At 40.6% G+C, this 21206-nt stretch overlaps 1 protein-coding gene and 1 long non-coding RNA gene across 45 annotated transcripts in view; one reads left to right on the forward strand and one right to left on the reverse strand.

Moving 5' to 3' along the window:
* Positions 1-21206, forward strand: part of LOC117934721 (receptor-type tyrosine-protein phosphatase delta-like) — a 362606-nt gene that overhangs the window by 197957 nt on the left and 143443 nt on the right. For all 44 annotated transcript variants that reach the window (XM_034856605.1, XM_034856642.1, XM_034856639.1 and 41 more), the window contains exon 9: positions 18137-18174. The gene's annotated coding sequence lies outside the window, so the exon portion shown is untranslated. The remainder of the gene's footprint in view (positions 1-18136; positions 18175-21206) is intronic.
* LOC117934727 overlaps positions 20317-21206 on the reverse strand; it is a 16857-nt gene continuing 15967 nt past the window's right edge. The window contains exon 3 of the long non-coding RNA XR_004654560.1: positions 20317-20423. This is a non-coding gene — a long non-coding RNA (uncharacterized LOC117934727). The remainder of the gene's footprint in view (positions 20424-21206) is intronic.

Genomic DNA, 21206 nt, shown 5'->3' on the forward strand with positions numbered 1-21206 from the left:
TTTAAGTTTCTATAGCTTGGAATTGGAAAATATGCACGAAAATGAAGATAAGGTCAAAAATACTCACTTGCCTAATAACTGTGCACACAGTGTATATAAGAAAAGATCCATACTTGGCGCCTGTTTATATTCAAAGTATTTCAGCTGAATCCCTGTTAGAATGAATGATTAAACTTCACTGCTTGTTAGCTGGAGTGGTGAGTGCCATTTTTGGTCTTATTGGCTCCTATGCCCCTTTTCCCTAGTCCTTTTCCTAAAAGCAGTCACCCCACCCCTAAAGCAAATTAATTAAACGGGCATAGTGCCACCTTTGTGAAACAAAATCTGAGGCTCGTATCTGTACTATTTGAAGTGTCACCGAAGATAAAGGATGTTGGAGAGGTTCTAATTCTCAGAGCCTTGCCCCAAATAGCTATCTGTATTCCCGTTTCTGCGGCACTCACTAAATCAACACAGTCGACACAAGCCTGAGGATGCCTCCGCACAATCATGCATGACAACATCAAAGCTTTTCTTTATTGCCTTTCCTCTTCCTTTTTCCACTCATCAGCCCCTAAAAGCAGTAGTAACCACGGCAAACAGTATCTATGGGGTTAGTGCAAACACTGAAAATCCTAGCTGTCTCTTGTCAATGGTATCAGTCACAGCTGACATCCGTGTTCAAGGAGGATTTTATCTTTGGTGCAAATTTAACAAGTGAACCTGCATGCATATGGATTACAAGGAAAGGCTCATAGACTGATGTGTGAACGTGTGGCCTTAGAAAAGACCTCTTATCCTCACAACAAATCCTTAGTTATAGACTGTTCAGCATTCTTCAGCATCAACCCTTAATTGCCTGTCTTTGGTCCTACCTCAACATATTGACAGCCATAAATCTCTAAAAGGTCAAATGAGCCAAATCCCCAGATTTCCATGAGCGGGATGTTCCAATGATAAGCTGGATCTGTCATTGGGGAGTCACTCAGCACCCACAAACAGATTGAGCGGGCACCCAAGATGGATCTGTCGACACTTCATTCTGCATATCTCTATTTAATGATATTATATTTCATTTCCTGAGCAAAGAAAACACCATTATCCAAAGCAGTGAGTCGGAACGAGCCATTCTGCAACAGATTCCAGGCCTCCTTGGTGGTACAGTAATTGAATTACAATTGCATATGACACAAAGTTTGAAAATGATTGTATTGGCTTCCATTTGTTCCTTCTATGTTACACACTAAGCTCAACTTTTCATATAGTTGAAAACAGTTAAGCCTTACAGCAGCTGAGTACTGTCTAAATATGACAAACGTGTTCTAAGATCTCCAGCGGAGGCTTCATTCAACATTTTTGATGGAGCATTACTACAAACAGAAATAATTATGCTATAAAGCACAAATATTGGTAAAATGGTATGGGCAGTTGTCTGTAGCACGCCTTGTAATTTTATTCCATCAACTTTTAAGCGTAAACGAAGGCAAGGGTGGCCTGCCAGTGGAGAAGTGACAGGAACTGGTCCCTCGGGCAGCATTTAGGTAGATTTCTGACAATGACTATGCCCGTATTGATAACTCTCTAACATTCATATATCTGGTAACTATAGTAAAGTGCTTTAAAAACTCATTGGGGTTTTAAAAAGTGTGCCCAGCTGCTTTGACCACAGATTGAAAAGCAGTTACGATTTCAATGGGAGCGATACGCTTATAGCGGCTAGGACAAAGAGGTCAGCAGAAGTGGACTAAGTGCTCCCTCAGGCACAAACACAAGGGCATTCAAAAGGCCCCACAGAGAGACCAGAGGAAATTGATTTCAGCTTTATTCCTGGTCAAATGCATGACACTGATGGCGGGTGACCCGATCGTGGACCTGTCCACTCAAATTAGGAAACCATTTGGAAGATATGGCCACATGTGAATGGCCGTTCACATGCTATGGAAATTGCGCTTACAATAACATTATTTCACACATCAAAACATCTAGAGGTCACCCAGTGCCACTATTTTATAAATGATGATCTTTTTGTTAGGGCAGGCCCCCATCTACTGAAGCAATTTGTCATAGGTGCACTGTATGGTCTCCACTGGCAAAACTGAATAGTGACACTGTAAAATGTTTCTGGGGCACTGCCATCGGCACAAATTACATAAAGACATAAAAGCTTTCGCTACCGACTGAATGAATTTTGACAAAGTGGGGATCGGCACATATTTTTTTTCCCTATTGATAACTGAGAGAGAGTGCTTTCAGCTCCACTGAGCCCCTCCCCCTCAACAATGCTCATCTCCATGGGAAGGCAAGAGAGGTATACAGTATATCAGCTGTCTGATCGGTCAATAGCCTGATAGAGTTGACTGGTTTTGAATGGATATGTATTTATTTGGTCAACTATTTAGCTATTCACAGGCAGGGGGAAGCCATGCACACCGCCTTGGATTTGTTGGTAATGGCTTAATTGGATTCTCAGTTCAAATTGTCACGCAATCTTTGGTCTATTGCATCAGTGCGCCTTAAGTGACCTAGAAGACAGTTTTAATTCCACGCGGTACAGGAACTACATTAACGTGGCACACATACAATTTGTCATGCAGTTCTTCTCTCAGGAGTAGTAGTAGCAGTTAAAGAAACAGCTGGGACTTTGTTCATTGCGTGTACAGTATATCCTTTCTGAAAACACGCCTAATAATGTGAAGAGCATTCATTGGCTAAAAGCCCACTGTGTAGGTTGAGCCACAGTTTTATCAAAGTGGTGATCAGTTCAAAAATGAAAGCGTTGTTTCACCCAAATTGAAAACACATTCAATTATATATTTTGGTAGAAAGGAATTCTAATGCAAACTGTTAAGAGCAAAGGCTGTGCTTTATCCAGACTGACCAGAACTTGTTTTGAAAAGTGCTTTATAAATAAAGGTATTATTAATTGTACTGGAAAGACATTATTAAATTTAGTTTTTTTAATCTCCTTAAATTGGAATTTACCAGCATTGTATTGGCTTGGCCAGAAAAAACTTTTATCTGTTAAATCCCCATGGCTCAGTAGAGGTAACTGTAAAAAGTGTGGACTCGTTGCCATATTTTTTTAACGGTCATTTGTAAAACATCATTTGTAAAAATTTTCCCATTGTCTTTCACCTGCTCTTCCTTAGCAAGCCCATGTTACAGTCATTGGTGCCATGTGGGAGCTTAACACACTGTGTACATATGATGTTTACATACTGCATACTGTTTGCTTTGCTGCTTTTACAATGGAGCAAATGTTGAAAATGAGGCCAACAATACACGCTGCCCTACAGTACATGAAGCAGGACAGGAGAATTGGTATCAAAAAGAGAGTTGTACCAACCATCGCTATGTTGCTTCGACACCACGGACCTCGGGGCTTCGCTGGCTGCCAAGCTGCAGTCACCCACCGAGCTGTGTGCTTATTTTCTCTGCCCTCTTCTTGACCATATGGAGCATAAGGGTCATAGGGACACGATGTATCACAGATTTGTCTCTGTGTGCGAGAGTGTGTGTAATATACAGTACATGTGTGTGTGTGTACATGTATTGCCTGTTTGTGAAATGAGCCAAATGTGCTTGCTGTGGATTAGGCAGCGGGGTGCATTGATTTTGTCAGCATTTGCATTTTTTTTTTATGCCAGACTAGAATACTTTTATTAGCTCAACCAATATAGATGCAGAAAACAGTTGATAGTCTTTTCACATTCTGCTGTGTTGGACTTCACACACTGGTTGTGTTGTCTTTTCTCAGCTAATGCAAGGATTCCTTTTTCCCATTAAGCTCAAAAGCAAGAACTGCCGAGCCGGTGCAAGCTGTTTCTAACTATGTGAATCCTGCTACTCCATGGTACAAGTGTTAGGAAAACCCCAGATGATGAATGTAAATGTCAAAGTTCAAAGACTCTATATAGGTGGAAGATGATGAAATGTCTTTTCCTCCATTGCCATCTGATCTGAGGTCAGCTTGTCAGAGCTGACACAGTGACATAGTAGCAACCTCTCATTTAATCACCATATTCATTTAGCCATCACAAAGCCCTAATGACACCGCCGCTGGTTGATTCATCTCCAGATTTGATTTAGCGAGTGTCCATTCATCATAACTGACTGTTTCAGTATGCAATCAATATGGCTCTTTTAGCACTGGGGACATCTAAACCTCAAAAGAGACACACTCATGGTGTGAAGAGTGTTGTGATAAACTAAACGCTTGCCCAGGCCAAAGGGGAGAAGCATCAATTATGCAGCAGTGCATAGATCAGCGGAACATTTTCCTCAGGTTCTCTTCAAAAGCCTCTTTGGACAAGACAAGTGCAGGACACCACTCGTCATAAAACGTCCTCTCTGGCCACATTGAGGGAATAATTTCATATAAGCATTTGGAAAATATGTAGCGAAACACCTTCCTTGCCCGCGGCTCCCAATTTACTTGTGTAGAGTTGTTTATATTTCTGCTTCTTGGAATGAGCTGCTTTTCTCGTGCACCTTGTCAGTTTCCCTGCATGCTTGCGCTTGGACACACTCTTGCCCATACATTCACACGCCATCAAGCCGCGGGGCGAAGGCAGCTCTGCTCACTCAAGAGGAAAGTGAACAGCTGTGCCCGTGACAGCTGGAGCAGTCGTGACATCCCTTCACCAAATATCATGGAAGGCTTAGGATGCAATGGCAAATCAGCCGAGAGGGGTCCATTTACAACCTGGACGAGGCGCCCGCGACCAGGCTGAGGCGACAGAGCTACCTTCCTCCTCCTCGCGTTTGCGGTGATAATGTGAGAAGTAATGAGTTTCTCCTTGGTCTACAGCCCATATAATAGTCTCCCATTTGCTTCAAAACAAGCCCAATGGAGCAAATTAGATAATGTTGTGCCTGTGAAAAATGAGCTGAATCCTAATGTGTATTTTCACAGGTCCAGTTCCAATGATTCCTCATCAGATTCTCACCAGAATCTTGTTTCATTGCTTACATTTTTTTTTTGATCTTATCAAGTACAACATGGTAGTAATTTAATTTACTCATGAGAAGAAGAAAAAAAAACATCTGCTAGATGCCTTAATAGCGAATAAAAAATAAAAAGCTGTACATTGAAAATTCCATTCAGTTGGTGCGTTTCATGAACTAACATTGGTGGCATGTCAATCATTTAGCCTTACCCTGGAGTTACGTTAAGAATGCTAAATGTTATCGCACATAAACACTGTTTGTAATCATCCCAGAGTTTGGGCTCTGTTTGAAATACTAAAAATGATGGATGTCTAAAATGTGTTAGAACCGGTCGTAATTGTGAAGGCAGCATTAAAAAAAGAAATCAGTGTACTATGCAAATGAGCATAATCACCTTCAGCCCCTCTAGCACCAGACCGATTTTAATTACACCTTAATTTCATGTATAAATACCCCCAATTCAGACGAGCTGCTGCAGTAAGCCCCTGCAGAAAAGACTGAGTGGGCGGACTGTATAGGTACAGATAATTACAACTTGCTGTTATGGACTCCTGATTATATGAGGTGGTGGCCAACATACTGTCTCAAAGTACCAGTGAATCAACCCCATCGCGGTGATAGATTAGAGTTTATCACAGCTTTGACAGTGGTGTCCTGTAAACCAGGGAGTACTTCATACATGGCCAGGACAATTTCATTTTATCTTCAAGACTCAGCTTGAGCAGTCCAATTGTGTGATGTTAAAGCAAGATAAACCAAGACAGCAGTCATGCCACTCTATAGAGCCGAGAGGACAGTATATGACTCCAGCTCATTTCAAGCCAGACACTGAGGGTACCAACTGGTTACGTGGTACAGTAAGATGGAGCACTGTGGAGCTGGATTTTCCCCTGTCAGATGTTCTGAAAACTGTTCAGTTAGTGGAATTTTGAGACTGGTTTATGTGTAAAACAGACCTCTAAAAGGTTGCCGTCTCAAGTTTTCTTTTCCCTGAATGAGGTTTTTTTAAAACCATAGACTTCTGGTCGTGTTTGTGGCTACGTATGTGTTTCCAATTAGGTGTGATGTGTCTATAGAAAGATTCCAGTTCTTAATTACCTTGATAACATTAACGGATTTTAAAGACAAAACCACATGTTTGCTTTTTCCTTTTGATGTAATAAATGGAAATCCCAACAAAAAGTTAATGTCCTGTACTAAAGCACTAGGGCGGAAATTGAAAGAATGAAAAAATTAAAAGCCAGAGTCCATCTTCAGGAACCGTTAAAGTTCAACTATGAGAGACTTTTGTCCTTCATTCTCCTGCATTGAGCATTGTTGAAAACACCGGAGGAGCATATGCCGAGGCACAGCTTGCTGCGGCCTCAGATGTTCCTTAACAGTTGATTTCCTCAAGTTGCATTTTCCTTTTTCACCAAGTAATTGTGCTAATTATTTTCCGGCACGATCCACATGGGTGGCTCACGGCGCAGGACCGCGCAGACTCAGCCCAGTTGTTGCTTATTTTCTTACCCCAGAAGCACCCAACACAAGAGCTGGCAGAATAACAGCCCAGCAGTGTGACACATTGGGTTCCTCGACACTATTGACTGTTTTGAAATGAGAGCTGATGGAGCGTTTTCTTGCTCTTCGCTTCTGCCGCCAAATAAGATTTGTGCAGAGCCAATTTTCTGCAGAGTTTCTCGCACGGTGTTGACATTCAGGTAAATTCATATATAGAAAAAAAATCTAAATCATTTTGTATAGGCTGTGTAGGGTGATTTGCATCAGAATAATACTTTTTATACTACTATTTTTCACAAAGTGCACAGTGATGCCACTAGTGACAGCCACAGACAACAGCGCACACTGACATGGAGGCGAAACAGCAATGCAATCAAAAAGAAGTGTGTCATTGTGTTGCTTGTCACGCGGAATTTTCCGCATATACTTTTTTCACATGTCCCGCAAACACTCAACCATGGTGCCTGGAGCCTTTCGCTGTCTGCAGTGATGTGAAATGGGTCGGTACTTTGTGTGCTCACCTGTATACCAATGTTACAGTCAGCATCACAACTGTTTTTCTTTTTTTTTTTTTTTACTGCGGTTTGACCCGACTGTAAAATCTCCTGACGCCAGCGTAGCAGATATGATCTCGACTGAAATGCCAGCATGGAAATACAGACTAAATCTGTCACTCTGTGATGTTTCTGATCATTTCATTTTGGCTCCCACAAGCAAGATGAACACAGAAAAAGAAGGCAAAAAAATAAAATCCGCCCTGTGGATGTTTTTGTTCTGTAAAGAAACACATGATAACACAAAATAAATGAGCCAATGCATATTTCACGTTCTTTAAAGAGAGGAAAGTGCTGGCTCTTCTATAGTTTCAGACTTGCCTACTTAGGTCAGGGGTTCCATGCTTGAATGCTCACATTTGCATCTTTGACTTGCTCTGACCCAGCGAGGAAGAAAGAGCTGTTGCGTCTCTTCTGATGTGCAAAAGTGAGAATGTACAACAGCATTCACTGAGCTACATGCGCTCCACTGATCTCAGCGTGAAACTATTTCACCACAGCAGGGCTTGCCTTCTCTTACAAAAACTATACAAATGCAAAACCACATGATAATGGGGCCAAGCTTTCATGGGAGCGCCTGAATAACTGCATCGGGAGACAATAAGCAAAATAGTCATGCAGAAAAAATATTGCCTAATTCTATTTACGTGTATTTGCAGTAAACAGCACGTGGTCGTCATCCCATGCCTATTCTTGCATTTTATTTAAATGTCTTCGTGTGGCAGGTCTCTGCACTGGTCTCCTCTTTTCCAGACCCCAATTATCATTCAGCATCATAAAAACAACAGCAACCAAAGGCATTTGCAGTGGCTGGGCTACATGACCCTTATTTGTCATTCCCAAGTTACTACGCCCTATCCATGCAGGCAAGGTGAAATCTGCATCCATTCCTCATATTTACATATGAACTAATGATTGCCCTGTGGGCCGACTGTGGCCTTCCAAAAACTCTACGAGGTGTCACTGGGGCGATGCATATAGTACTAGTGGGCAACTGAAGCTGGTGACTAACCCAGTATGATACAGGGTTTCACAGCCTAATTGCAGCTCCCAGCTGAATAGACCATAAGCCAACAGAGACCTACTGACCTTGGTGAAAGTAAAAAAGGGGCCCCATGCCTCTACATGACCCATTTTGACATTATATCTTTGCTACACATTAAACAACTCTGAAAGGCTACTGTGAATAGTCTTTAAAACATAGGGAGGGATACAGGGAAACCTGCTCCTATAGTACATTAAGAAGAAGAACATCTGCCACATACCCTGGAGACTGTACAGTGACGTTATACAGTAAGAAGTGCTTTACCTATACGGCCATGTTTCTAAGGATAGAGAATTTAAACAGCATCAAACTGCCTTTAACAGTGGCTTGCATAAGTTTAAACACCCATGCTAAGGTTGATTAAAAAGAGGAATAAAAAACATCTTTTGGAAATTAATCTAAATGCCTTAATAAAAAAAAAAAGAAGGAAAATCCAACCTTTTAAAGACACCAATTTTCTTTGTTAAAGAATAATGTATTGTACATAAATAAATGTTTTTCCTTAAAATACAGGTATACACACCCCTATGTTGAATTCAGGCAGGCAGTTATTTCCTGGATCAGGATACTATGCATCCTGCTATAGTTCCCTTGGCCTTTGGAATAAAAACAGGTATTTATTTACAATACATTAATCATTCACAAAGAAAATTGGTTTCCTTAAAAGGTTGGATTTTCCTAAATCTTTTTGATTAAGGCATAAAGATCAATTTATTCCTTTTTTTAAATAACTTTAGCATGTCACTGTATTATGTGGCATACTGTAGGCCTCTGTACCAACTGTTCAGTTCCACGAGGCAACATTAAACAAACCACACGTCTGTTTGCATAACTTAACCAATACTGGTACATTCTGTCGTGTTCAACTATATTAGACACACCTGGAGGAAAGCTGCTCTGGTGGTGGTATGTCACACAAAGATATTGATGAAAAATAACACGTTGTTTCAGAGAGGCAGATGCTGCCCACTTTGTTCTCCATCACCCGTCTTCCTACCCCGTCGAAGCTAACAGCTGTTCTTTTGCTGTGCACTCCAACAGCCGAGTAAAGGCAGGAAACAGATAATTGAAAATGTCGATCTCATTAATTATCACGGTGAGAGTTTTAGAGGCAGCTTTCATTGGAAAATAAATGGCTCATTGTGATAGTTTCAGACCCGAGTGCTTACAAAGCAAAATCATATAGCACAGCAAAACCTTTTGCCGATACTTAGTGATCTCAAAAGCTTAAAGCTGCATGCAATGTGTTTATATCGACAATGGATTCAACTGACTATGTGTGATGTAAAAGGGGTTGCTTGTAGTGACAACACCACAGAGAACAATGTGCTCCGCTCTACAAAGCATCTTTCTGCCAATTGTTTGAATTGTATTGCCCGTAACATCTTACCACTCTCTAAAGCAGTTTTCTCATATGAACTCGGGAAAAAGTCCGACAAATCAGTTGTGGACATTGCGTGAAGTTTCCCTTACTCACATGTAGCACACAACAGGAGACAGTCCGTGTCGGGGGCGTTCTCACGTACTGGAAATACGAGGGCTAGCGCCTGGTTAGAGCGTACAGGAGGCAGGACATGACCCAGAATACACCACGGTTACTTAGCCAGGTCGTAATTTGGTCATAAACAACTGAGTCTCTTGCCTTTCCTTGAATTTGTCTGACAATTCTGGCGTTGGCCTTTCCCAAAAGAAATGCCCAAATCTTGTTCTCTCTGCAGTTGGACATTTTTGTTAGCGTCTTTGTGTAAATTTCATCATTCGCTCTTTGTTTTCTTCCGGTTTTGCATTGGCCGCATGGTGGAAACATCATTAAAACGCCCCAATATTTGGACTGACAGTACATTTATCTGTTGGGGTCACAACACAAGGAAATGCATTGTGCAGGTTGCTAAGTACTATAATAAATACAAACACTGACATATACACAGAAAGCAGAGTAGCCATAAACATCCATAATGCAAGGCAATGGTGTTGTCCATTGAGCCACCATGTCATTCTCACTCAAAATATTGCATTGATAATTTGCCATTGTGGCATAAAAGACAAAACTAACAAATATAAGACAGTTTTCCTGATGCAAACTGTGGTATTTAAGAGCTTATTAAGTCATAGAACAACTTCACTTAAAGACAAAACTAAAGTCTATCAGCTTAAATTTGCAATTTTGCAGAAAGAATATACTTTCTTTGCATTGCAACTCCCTGCTGTCAAACTCCCCACTAGAGAGGAATATTTTATAGAAGTTCTGTAACTCGGTGCTGCAAGTTATATACTCGTCCCCAACATATTTATACCACTCTTCCTGGTCCATTAGAGAGCTGGTAGCCACTGTTGTACCTGTAATACATACTACAACTCCTAATTGATTTTACAAGGCAGCTTAGGCTCTAATTGCTGATTTGCCTGGGGAGATTCTTGATCCAAATGGCTTAGCAACTTCTTTTGTGGTGTGCTGTTAGGAGATTTTCATTCATGGGAGAGAAGATAGGACGGGGATTGAATGAATGCATCAAGAAACAAGTTGTGTGCTGCATTTAGAGTAAAGGCAGATAGGAGCACGCTGACACGAGCAGACAGAGACATTCCATGTACCTCATGTTCAGTCTATCTCCAATTTGAAAGTTATCATTTTTTAGGTTGGCACAATAAATACTGCTCCCATTGGGAGAATGATGACGATGATAGCATATTTGACATTGCATTTTTTTTCAGCTCAGGAGAGCAAGAAATCATTGCGGTGCGGTAAATAAATGCAAAATTGCTTTCAAAGTGTTCAACGATTTTGTGTGAATCGTTAGAGACGGATCTTTCACTTGGTTCAAGTGAGGAAGAAGTTAATTGGATGTGTTTTAGAGTAAACCGCATTATCTTAACAAGTTTGACACCAAATCCAGGGCAGATGAGTAATTGGATAACAATATCAAAAAGATCTAAACGATAGAACACAGTGCACTTTGAATTCCAATGCAATTGATTTTCCCCTCACTTCATAAGTAGTTCTGTACAACAACAACAACAAAACTATATCTCCTGTGTCCTCAAATCTTGTCATCTCTATTGCTTTTGAATTAGGTTCCTTTAAAAAACATCAATACATCGCCTCAGTGGTCATCAGCACACGCATAGTAAATGCATCAATCAGCATTAACCAGTGCAGCAGGAAATCTCATTCAAATTCACATTATTGAATGGTCATTAAGCCAATGCAGTTCATTTTCATAACATTGTGTTGAAGGAATCCTGTTACTGCAGTGGCTAAGGACAGTTTATTCATCTGGCTGCACTGTTCCTGCTACATAGAAAATTAGTACAATACCGACTTTTTGTAGCGTTGCATTTGCCATTTCCCCTTTTATGCTCCAGAGGGCTTTGTATAAAATTCCGGACTGTCAGCATGTAAAGCGCTTTTTAGAAAACTATTTTTTTAAATGTCTTATTCACTCTGTGGAGCAGCTGCGGTTTTGCAACTTTACATGAATTCACTTTGAGTTGTCTATGTGCAGGATGCAAAAGGACATCTTGACATTTGGGAAAAGAGTGTAAAACACAGAGGTTGAAGGATCTCCTAATATTGTGTACCCTGCATATTTAAACCTGCACCTAATCAATATGTTTATATTAAAAATGGATCAAATTAATATATGAAATGTAAAAAAACGGTCACTCATAGTGATAAACTATCAGATAATGATGACCCAACTCTGCAGTTTCCCCCGGTTGTACTACACAGCGGTTCAGTGATTTTCAGGTCTTTTTTCCCTGCATGCTAACCCAATCTACATACCCACCTAATTAGGTGATAATATGCTAATCTTGGATTTACAGCTTGTTTTGCTGTCCCTAAAATAAAAGTCTTGTCCATATTCCTCTCCAGTTAATGGGTTAATCACAGTGGTGGCCTGGGGATTTTCTCTTGGTTGTATAGAAAAATAGTTCTGCCCCGTTACATCTGATTTGTTGAAGTGACACACCGTTGTCTTTACTTTATTAGCTCCTGTGTCTCTTTTAGCCATGTTTATGTACAACACCACCTCAGACCCCGAATGAACTGAGACATTAAGTCCATTTCCTGGAAAATTACATTTTCACTGTCCACTGTTTTTTTTTTTTAGGGGGGGGGGGGGGTTATGGCCAATGCACTCTTTTGAAAATTATTTTTTCAATTTCATTTTTTTACAAGATAGAGACAGAAAATATTTCATCTCAGTAAGATCATATTCATGATATTGCAACCTTTACGCCTGCTTAAGCAAAACATGGAATTAAAGGTCATTTCAATTTGCTCATTGGGATTTCTTCTGAGTGATGGTTAGCCTTTCAAAACAAATGCATATTAGAAGAAGAGTACAAATATGAATTGTGAGCTTGAAGGCATATCTACTTAAAATGCATCCATTTATCTTGAAGCAAGGTTGTACATTCCTACTATATAGCCATTAAGATGTGGCAGAATTTGAAAAATGCACATCATCATAATATTATGATTCCCATGAAATAATGTACCTCTGACACATTACAACTCCAAATATATTTACCGCACCGCAGGATCAGAAAACCATCATTTTAATTTTTTAAGCACAAAAGTCCATCGTCAAATCTCTGAGGTGCAGCTTGTCTCTGATCAGCTTGCACATTCTGTGTTGTTTTGGCTCTCATTTCCAAATCTGCTCCTCAAACACCCGAGAACTAAACAGTGTGGGAATATGATGGGAGGATTCTGACAGAATATATGCAGCTTTATAAGACTAGCCAGGCAGAAAATAGATTGGGGGTTGCGATTTGGGAGTTAGGATGGGAGTGGCGAGGGTTTACAGAGAAATAATGTGTCACTCAGTGCAGAAACTGCTGCCTCTGCAACCGAGGCTGAGGCATGACCCGCAGCCTTTTTCATGTGATAAAACCTGAACATTTGTACCTTTCACCTTTAGCTGCTTTAAATGTTCTTACTGAAAAGCAACGAGAAAAGGAGACTTTACAAGAAAAGAGATCGTCATTTATTTTATCTATAGCACTGTGATGTTAGCTCAGTCTTTCTACATGTGCTTTGACAGAAGTGCAAGGTAATTATTGAAACATATGGATGGCGGAGCCCTCTCTTAACCCTCTCACTAATGATGCTTGGCTATTACAGAAGGGCACTGGAAGGACACTTCAACCATTAACTGATATATCCCACCAGAGATCCATGACTTATCTTACCCGTGTTGGCTAAAGAGAAGCTGTTAGAGCTTTACAGCAAAGTGGTGAAAAGAAAAAAAACTGACCTACACATAACCTTATTCATACTCACATGTACAGTAATTCTCCAAAAAAAAGGGAAAAGCTTGGATTCTATTCTAGGGTAGAAATCTTGTGTCCTTTTTTTCCTTTTTGTTTCATTTTGCTTTCCAGTGTAATTTCCAGCCTCACTCAAAAACAGCACGCTGACCAAACTAAAGTTATTTTAATCAATTTGGACGGTGTAGCCTCTTTCACATACTGACATCCCCGGTAAAAAGAAATCGCACTTTTCCTACATCCATGGACATTTCAGAGTGTTTTTCACATCATGTTGTTACCTACAGAGGAAGTCGTCCACTGACGGACGAAGTACATATTGAAAGGGTTGCTCTCAGAGGCTGATGGTACTCCAGGTTTGCACATACAATTACAACAATTGCTTAATCTTTGCTACATCAAAGACTTTCCATTGGCAGCAGATTCAATTTAACTGTAGACGACCCACTTCAACTCCATTAACTTTCTTTGCTGAATGGAATGAGGGAAGATGCCTCCCCATAATACCAGCTCGCTTAGGGCAATTTTTCACCGTGGAAGCTGCAGCTCTCTCTCATGTTAATGGAGCCAACAGTTACACTCCCCGGTCCATGCAGAACACGCATACATCCCCCAGCTACATCGCAGTGTGACCCAGCCAACTACAGCTTTTGTTCATGTGGTCTTGTTGCTATGGGCAAAAGTAGTGCTGCTACACAATGCACTAAAAGCTTTGGCGGACTGCAAAAGTCCCCAACACAATGGCTCTAGCCTGTCCAGAAGCAGCAGTTGAAAATATCTGTACTCCTTTAGCTAAATGCGACACAATTCAATTCATGAAATGGCCTTTTGCTAAATAGACCTCAGCATCAGAAGTGGCCATTTGGAAGACATGTTTGCATTTGATTATGAACAAATGGAAAGCAGATATGACAGACCTGTATAGCATTTTGAAAAGCTGAACTCTATAAGTAACTAACAAAGTTTATTACTAGACTAGACATTTTGTGTGAGTGCCTTGACACAACCTTGCTGTGCTGATGACTATGTCTTAAGGCAGTGTAGATGGAGTGGGCCTCATGTCCAGCTGAGTGGGTGAAACTACACAAAAATCAAGACCAGCATGTATACATCTGTCCAGTCATTCTAAGTGAACATATTTTAGTCTGCGTGTGCCTATAGACCACCTCAACACATTTTCCAACTGGCACGTCGCATACATCTTTGATCGATCCATAACGCCAGAGCAGTTTTCACATCCATCTCTCCCAGTTACTAATTGAGACCGGAGAAAAAGCTTTAGCCATTCCATTCTCTCTCTAAACGACTATTGGACGATGGAGACCAGATGGTCTGTCTGCGAATGTCACTGGTGGCCAGTTGTTACGTTCGACAATGTGGGCTGATCTGGCACGTATTAGTACAATTTTGCTGCTGTCAAGAAGGAGCAACTGGGAAAATAGCACTTGGATTGATTTCATCCCTCATTCACAGCACAGCAAATATTTTTGACAAAGACATATGGCGGAGAGAAGTGCACAGCAGCAGGCTGCCCAGCCTCAAGCCTGAGCCGTTTTCACTTGATTGTTTCAGGCAACATACGCATCTAGACAAGCAGTGTATGTTCACAGGCAGGCAGGCTCACAGGCACACACGCTGCTTCAGCTTCAGCACAGACACAAAGGCACGTGCTCAATCTCTACAGAACCCCAAATATTCTTCCTTTACAGTATTCTCCCAGGAGTCCCAGGAGCCTTTCATTTTTTTCTCCAAAAAGCATCACATTTACAAATATAATTCAACACATTGCTTCATGTTGGTGTTATTAAATCATGTTCATCAGCCTACATGAAGTCAAACTATTTGTCTCCAGACCATGACACTGCATGCCAGATGTTGGCTGCAACATGTCAGACAGGAAGTAGCAACGCTGGCTCGAAGCTCCACCTCAGTCACCCTGTCTGCAGCCGAACCAATCTTTGAGAAATGAAGTCTTTCACCTTCAGTCTATTTGGAATTGGGGGAACCAACCTGACGTTCAAAGTTGCTTGCTGAAGCAGAGTCCCTGTCTGGGCTTTGGCAGCTGGACTGATAGCCAGCCCTGTGGAATGGCAGCTGTTGAAGGGCTTTTTAAATTGCACCCAGGTTGATAGGTGGCTGTCAGGAGGGCAATGGACAGAGAATTTCGAAAGAGGAAAAACAAGATCAGGGATGGAAGGGCAGGAGGGAGGGAGGGAGGGGAGCTGAGAGGACAGTGACCCTGACACCATGGTGTACAGAAAAAGAAATGTCTCAAATAAAAAAATATTGTGAAGTGAAGGCATTGGGGAAAAATGGGGTGCGATGGGTTATTGGTGAGGTAAAGGGGGAATAAATAGTGTTATGTATTAGTATTTGAATAAATGGAGCACCAAGGCCTGTCCTAGCCAGGGTTATTTAGGTAGGCAGCACATCATCACTGTTCATCATGTTTGATATTCCCAGACTCGGTTTACATACAGCAAGATAATATCACTTTCTTAGCAAGCTTGATCGCTTGTTACAGATACAAATGGAAATGTCAACCGTCTACAGTGCTCTCATTCTCCTTTTATAGTGATCTACAGTAGCCTTTGTGCCCATCAAACGCTACAATTCTATTAACTACAATGGCTAAGACATGTTTCCACTTTCCTTTGACTGAAATCATTGTGAACGCACAATAGCATTTCAAATTAAGCAAAGTAGAGATACTGTGTTTTGCCATTTACAGCGCAGTGGGACACTGTGGGTGTCATAAATGTTCCTCTTTCAGCCTCGCTGGCTAATCTCGCCTCGCTGTGGTTGTGCTGCACAACAAATGGTGTTTTATGAAGGTCATCGTGTCTATTTCCCCAGTTGTTACAAGTGCAAGTTTCATTATTTGGGGATATGTAAGGCATAATCTAGAACGTGTCAAACTGTTGTCAAACTGCAGCTGAATAGACAGTGCTTATTAGACTCTGTGGAGTGGTTAAGATGGAAATGTACCGTACACTGATCAGCAAATTATTTTAAAAAATATCCAATTAGTAATGTTAAGTGTACTCTTACAGTGGTGTAGAGTGACTAGCAGTAATGTCTGCCATCCGATCATTTTTCATACTGTAAGATAAACACAGTCTTGGGTAACTTTTAGTGTGATTTTCTGTCTATTTAAGGTAAGAAAACTTATTGACCGGGATATTCTCAGTTTTGTAAGGGCTCAAGAATATTCAGTTGGAAATTACTATTATTTCATGTACATATTTTTGTTCCACATACTCTCACAGTATTCAGCATTAAACAAACAGATGATTTCCTTCTGTTTGTATATCCAACCAACGGGCCCTGTGAGGTTCTGATAGCACTGGACTGGCTGCATTCATGACCAATTATTGCCCATAAATCTACGAAGGGCAGTAGGACCTCTGACAGGTGGCTCTCTTATTGCCTGCTGATTGCTGGAGTGTACCTATTAATCATTTGCTGTATTTCCCACCGGACAAGACACCGTTTTTTAGTGGAGGACGGATAAGAAACAATGGGGCTACCAATTATTTTGTGTGCTTTTCTCTCTCTCATTTACTCCTTTCCAAATGATGCTCACACTATCTTCGTGAAATGCAAGATCAAAATCGATGCTGAGCATTATTCATCAAGATTAATTCAAAATGGATTTTTGTAAGCTCAAGTACATATGATTTACAAAATGTCTATTTGTATACATAAAAACTTGACATGAAGACCAATATTAAGGTTGTGGTATTCACCAAAAGGTAAAAAAAAATGTATTTTGAAATGTAAAGGACATGTCATATCCTAGAACACAATGGTATGTTTTTCATTGTATTCACTGAATCAAGGCACAGACCCCAGAAGTCTGTGTCCAGATCAGCTCTGTGAATATTCCCCAGTGAAATGGCAGCATACTGTACATCAAAACTGTAGCCATTTAGTCTCAGTACCTCCATGATACAAGCTTGCATATGAACTAGGAATAAATTCCCCTCTCAGCATTCTGACGGCAGCCATTCAGATACTTAGCCCTCATACTCTGCAGACATATTCCACTGCCAGAATCAATTGCGCTGGCAACCATTGCCAGGCCGGAATTTCATCTCCCAGCTGGAAAAAAAAGGGGAGGACGGGAACAGAATATGGAGATATGCTGTTTATCGGTAACCCAACTAATTCTCTCTTGATTCGCCTTTGAAAGTGAACTTGGTATTAATCTACAAGACCTTGAGCGCCTTGTGCACACCATCGGCAGTGATTGGTCACTTTTCTCTCTCCTTTTTGTCGATCTCTGACCTTTAGCTTGCCGCCCATTTTTTAATTAGTACCAACCTAAAAGGCTGCTCCGTAACCCCCCCCAACACACACACACACACACACACACACACACACACACACTCCTATTTCCCCTTTGTTCTCACTACAAATTTTCCTGTGTCCCAATGAAATTCTTGTTAGATATACCACATTCAAGCAGTGATTGAATATCAGCGGTGAAAAAGGGTTTTTTGTAACGCCTTGGAGAATTACAAGGGATTAAGCGTCAGACACATATGCCTGCCAAATGTAATCAGTGAGTAATAAATGTTTGCCCTTTACACTATAAAAAGCAATGGCAGGACTGAATGTGTACTCGAGCTCAGGGCAATAGATCACTGAGCGGTTGGGGCAGTGATTAAAATTTGTTCTCATCCACAAAACCCACTGCTATCTTCACCCATGCCTCTTGAACTCTTTCCCCCAAATGAAATCAAGTTCTTATCATAGAACAGCCTTTAAGACAGTGAATAAACTGTGACTTAACGTGTGTTTTTCTAATGTTTTTGTCCTACAGCTCTTGAACTGTTGGGAAGGTTGCTTGAGTGCTGAAAGGTAAGCTTTTTACAAATCACGTCTGAAGCACGAGTCATTGTATAGTCAACAACAAAGATGGGTCATGGCATTTTAAGCTGGGTTTCCATTTCTGCTCCGACCTCAGGACTGTGTGTGTGTTAATGTTGGTTGCAGCAGAATAGAGCCTTGGGAGCGTAAAGAGTGAAGGCCTCTTGCTCTTTTCTCCCCACTGTTTAATTAGCACGGTCTCAGAGACTCCGGTGCCGCTTTAGCAATCACGAATCCTGCCCAGCCAATGAGAACTTGCGTCCAACCACGTCTGACAGAGATAAATGGCACGCCGCAACATCTCAGCCTCACCCATCATCTCTGTTTCCCATGCAATAGAGCATTGTGGGAAGACTAGAGGAGGGCCACAAATCTAAGTGGGCATGTGGGTCATTCAATAACAGCATAAATCCGTGTGGGTGTTTTCAGTGTGTTTGCAAAATGAATCCGATCTGCTTGTGTTTGCATTGTATGCACGGTTGTTTGCTGAGCATACAGTATATTCAACATCTTGACAATTTAAGATTCAATAGGTGTATTTCGGAAAAGTTTGAGAAGAAAATACACCACTTTTTTCAGCCGTCACCACACAGTGGGCTCGCATTAGAGAAGAATGTCCCATATTTCCTAATTGTGATGCTATTAATCTGCTCTGTTTCACTCAAATGAGATTCTAGGGCTGGATCTGGTCAAAAGGTGGGGACTTTATTGTGGTTTTAGGGAGTGTGAACCAATCATAAAAAAAAATTGATGTATTCTGCATTCTGCCACTTGAACACTGAAAGCATTTTGGAGCTGAATATTCGATTAAAAGAGAGCATATTTTGGGAAAATGTCTGAAAATTGGTCCGTCAGTGGAAAAAGGGGACTGTTATTCATCCGTGCAAAAGACTAGATTACCAGAGAGCTTCCACTGAATACATTAATACAGAATTACAATTCATACAGGAGACCTACAGCGTATGTATGTAATGAAACCACCCAAAGAGTTATAGCCAGTGGTGTTAAAGCTACCATTTGTAAAAGGGACAACAGTAAGAATAAGATTACATCACAGATTAAACTAAACTGTGTGAGTATCATCCACACTCCACAAATGAATAGCAACTTCTTAAAACATTTGAATGACAAAGAATTGAAAACCCTGCAGGCAAATGCTGGGTCTAGAACAAACTGAACACGTGGTTGAACCTGATCTCAATCTGCAGTCCCAAAAAGGAAACGTCAGTCTGGGAACCACTTGAGTTTACAGTTACAGAGGTTTTTTTTTTAAAGCTTGTGGCTTTGATTCGATTAAACTTATTTAATTGCATTAAAAAAATCCTTTCACAAGAAAAGACATCCAATACAATCAAGGATATTTCCATTTTGCTCCTCAACACATAACATCAGGCAAAGACAAGACACTTTCAAAATGTATGGCTTAATATAGATTTTCACTGAATACATGTCCTGTAGCTGATTGATATTCAAACTGTTCCAGATCAACTGGGAGATCTTTTTCTGTATAAAAATGTTGGAATTTGTAACACAAAGTGTTCTTGCTACATGAATGAACTAGTGTTTGGAAACTCCCTGTCAGAAAGTAATGGATTCCCTATTCCTGTGCATTCATTTCTGTAACAGAAGCCGGTTCAACTTGGCCTGGCATGAACTCCCCGCATGAGAATAGTGGGTGACAAAATCGTGACATGACACTGTCATAACTATAAAATGACGCTGTCATAAACATGACATGAAAATTGTCATGAGCGTGTCATAAACCTTATAAACAAGTCATTAACGTTTATGACTTCTGTCATTAAGTGTCATTCGGTTTTTGTTACAAGTTGACATTGTTTTTGTTGTCTTGATTATGACAACTTGACATACATCAAAGTGATTTTACCATAAGTTGTCTTGGTCATGACAAGTTGACATTAAATAAATTTTGGATGTCTTTGTAATGACAACTTGACATTAACCAGGATGTCAAGATTAGAGAGCAATCCTAGCACTTGGTCAGATAGATGTGTGACAGGATACATCACACCACCGGCTGTCATGACAATAATGTGACATTGTAATTCTAATCTACATTTTCTGGTAATGACATCCTGGTTTAAGTCAAGGTGTCATTACAAAGACACTTGTCCTCACCTAGACAACTTCTGGTAATGTCACTGTGATTAATGTCAAGTTGTCATGATCAAGACAACCCAAACAATGTCAACTTGTCGTGACAAAAAAACGAATGACACCTAATGACAGAAGTTATAAACCTATTTGACTTGTTTGTAAGGTTTGCGACACGTTCATGACAGTATCATGTCATAGTTATGACAGTGCCATGTCCCGATTATGTTGATACTGACATGTAAAGTGTGTGAATAGAGTAACTAGAATAATGCTATCACTTTAAGTTTTACTCTTTCAGTTTTCAAATTGTTTTAAAGCCATCAGTTTCTCAAACTAATGAATTATTATAGAAGCCCTTTATAAGTTACTAAAAGTAGGATGTCTTTATTAATAAAAACAAATTTCACACATCCTGACACTTATGACTGACACACACTTCACTTGTAGGGGGGGTTGAGCAGTAATTGCTGCAGTCTTTTCCTCCGTCTCCTGTTTCAGTGGATCATAGTAGGGGACAGTGTGTAGCAGTGGGGGCATAATTAGTGATAGGCCTTGGACATGTCATACTCTGTTAGTCAGCCTCGCTTCAATTCCTTTGTCTCCTCTCTCTACTCCTAGCCTTCATTCAGGCTGCGTGTATGGAAGTGCGTATCTTCGCTCAGGCGTTACGGTGCGTGTGCATACTTAATGCATGTAGTCAAATTTCATTTGACCCTATATAATACTATTATGGTAATACAGGGAAGTTATTCAATCAGAATGTACGCTTGAGCTTACGTGCTCGTGTTTGTGTTTTCTGTCCGTCTGTACTAAGATACCTGTGTGAGTGCCCCTTTGATTTCCTGTAGAACAAAAGGGGAACAAATCGTTCCCATTTTGGCTTTGTCTCTCAAGCTAGAAAGGCT

Source organism: Etheostoma cragini, chromosome 19 (genome assembly GCF_013103735.1).
Source record: "Etheostoma cragini isolate CJK2018 chromosome 19, CSU_Ecrag_1.0, whole genome shotgun sequence".
In the NCBI taxonomy this organism is placed as follows: Eukaryota; Metazoa; Chordata; class Actinopteri; order Perciformes; family Percidae; genus Etheostoma; species Etheostoma cragini.